The sequence below is a fragment of the Fundulus heteroclitus genome, unplaced genomic scaffold (genome assembly GCF_011125445.2).
Source record: "Fundulus heteroclitus isolate FHET01 unplaced genomic scaffold, MU-UCD_Fhet_4.1 scaffold_43, whole genome shotgun sequence".
NCBI lineage: Eukaryota > Metazoa > Chordata > Actinopteri > Cyprinodontiformes > Fundulidae > Fundulus > Fundulus heteroclitus.
Genome location: NW_023396846.1, coordinates 2,989,853 through 2,992,800, shown reverse-complemented (window position 1 = coordinate 2,992,800; position 2,948 = coordinate 2,989,853).

Here is a 2,948-nt window from a genome sequence, read left to right as displayed (position 1 = left end):
GACAAAGAAAACTGTCCGAGACTACAGAGAGATGTCCCAAGACAAATGAAACAACAACGGGCTGTTCTCAAAACAAATGATAGGAGTAAACCTGCTGGAAATGCTGGAATTCCATTACGAAACAGATTCGCTCCGCTCCAAAATGTGACCAGGACGGATCACGACAACAATCAGAGGTACTGTCAACGATTTTCGTTCTAAGACATCACAGAAAAGACATGCCACAGGTCCAAGGACCCTGATATTATGCAATGGATCTGTAAGGGGGATTAAACATTTCTGTAACAAGAAAAACACAGAGATGTTGATTTATAACCCTTCGAACTTTGGTCTGGTGTCTGAAATAACAGACCACCTTCTGAGGATCTTGAAAGAACGCCCGACCTTGGAAAAACTCATAATACAAGCTGAAGCCCTGGGCGACGTCACCCGGATAAGAAAATCAGAAGTATTGAAAGAGGATTACATTTGTTTGTTGAACCTAGTTCATGGCCTTAATGTCAAGGTGTTTCTTAGCGGCCCTCACTCGCCCGTTTACTGTGGAGATGAGATTTTTCTCCAGAATTCTGATGCTAAACAAAAAAAAAAAACATGCAAAACAAACAACTGTAACCTTCATAGACAACTTTAACATCTTCTGGGAAAGAAGACATCTGTTTAGCAGCAATGGCTTCTCTTAAATAGGTCAGGTGCAAAACGGTTGATTTCAAACATCTTCTATTCTGTGAACCATACGCCATCAGCTTTGTCCCAAAACAAAGTCCATCCAGTGCCAAAACAAATGATAAGCACAGTGCAGCCCGAACAAGCCAAGATAAAGATGGACAGAAAGATGACACAGAAAGAGGCTACGTCAGAACTATAGGAGGATTTATCCCAGATCTCAGCAGGACAACGAGAGGACCAAGAACCGCCATCGTCACAAACACCGGTCCGGACTACACCCGCCTCGCCTTCCTCTCCACAAAGCCCAGAGGTTCCTTTTCTGGAATTTTCTCCCAACATGAACAAAGTATTTAAGATTGGCCTACTGATGACATCCTCTCCATATAGCCACAGCTCTGTGACTAAACCAGCATCTTCCAAAGGCCGCAGAGCCCCAGATCCTCCTCTACGTATCACGGAACATGCCTGTCCTCAAGACCTTCAGATTACTTCGCTGTGATACACAGCGGGCCCTCGCTGCACGTTTATCAGACATGACAGTTTCCAGAATCAGCTTGGGTCTTTTCCCGGGAATTACGGAATATCTGTGATGATACGTGGCAGAAAAAAGAAAAACAAAAGGATGCACAGGAACAAATTACTTGAAAGTCATTAACTGTCAGATGCAACCTGCCACAGAGACATCATCAACCACCATATCATATAAACTAGGTTTATTAAACATTAGATCTCTGTCAGGAAAATCCCTTTTAATTAATGACTTTATTATTGACAACAATCTTGATGTTATGTTTTTAACAGAAACATGGTTACATGAATCTAATGAAGAAGTTATACTGATGGAGTCAACACCTCCAAACTACAATTTCCTTTTCGAGAGCAGACAGCAAAGGAAAGGTGGAGGAGTAGCAACATTGTTTAATGATTCATTAAAGTGTAAAAAGGTGTTTTTGGGAAAATTCGACTCTTTTGAACATTTGGCTCTGCAGGTAAAGAGCCCGGTATGAACTATGTTTCTGAATGTTTACAGGCCTCCTAAGTCCACATCAAATTTTTTTAAGGATTTTAGTGACCTCTTGTCTGTGATATGTGTTGATTATGACTGTTTAATTATTGTGGGAGAGTTCAACTTTCACGTTGACAACCCTGAAGACAGAAGTGCAAAATAACTGTGTGACACACTTAGAAACTTTGGTTTAACTCAGAATGTTAAACAGCCAACACACAAACAGGGCCATATTTTAGACTTGATCTTCACTAAAGGTCTAAACATTTCACAGGTCAATGTAACTGATGTTGCCCTATCCGATCACTTCTCCGTTACCTTTGAATGTATAATTACCAGTGACTCATTTAGCCAAAGGGACATCGTAAGAAAACGCACCTTTAAGGACAATGCCACTGAAACTTTTATTCAAGCTTACTCTGCTACCTCAACCTTGGGCTGCAACTCAGTAGATGAGCTAGTAGATATCATTAACTGCATTGGTCCAGTCAAAGTGAAGTTTTTTTCCGGGAAGAAAAAATCTCCTTGGAGAAATGCTCCAGCAGCTAGAAGTGAAATAAGGGAATGTCGGAAAGCTGAACGCAGGTGGAGAAAGAACAGACTCCAGGTTCACTATGACATCTATAAAGAGAGACTTAACAGATATAACTTACAACTGAAAAATGCAAGAGAATCTTTCTTCTCAGAGATCATTCAAGAAAAACATTAATAATGCTCGTGTCTTATTTGCCACAGTCGACAGGTTAATAAATCCTCCTGTGTCAGTGGCTTCCGAACTCCACTCCACCAGGGCCTGCAACGAATTTGCTAGCTTCTTTACTGAAAAAATCCAAAAGATTAGAGGATCTGTTTGTACATCCATACTAAGTTCAGTACCAACGTTGTCTCCTACCAGAATTGATTCTGACCAAATGTCCCAATTCAGCCAAATAAACTCCAAAAGCTTAGAGCAGATAATTCAGCAGTTAAGTTCCTCCTCAAGCTGCCTTGATGCTCTCCCCACAGCTTTCTTTAAAAAAGTTTTACCTGTCATAGCGTCTGATTTGACTCAGATAATAAACGCGTCCCTTCTGTCAGGTGTTTTCCCCCAGTCCCTAAAAACAGCAATTATCAAACCACTGCTGAAAAAGAACAATTTAGACAAACTTCTACTCCAGAACTACAGGCCCATCTCAAACCTCCCCTTTATCAGTAAGATCATTGAAAAAGTTGTATTTCAACAATTAAACACCTTCTTAACTACGACCAGCCGCTTTGATGTTTTCCAGTCAGGTTT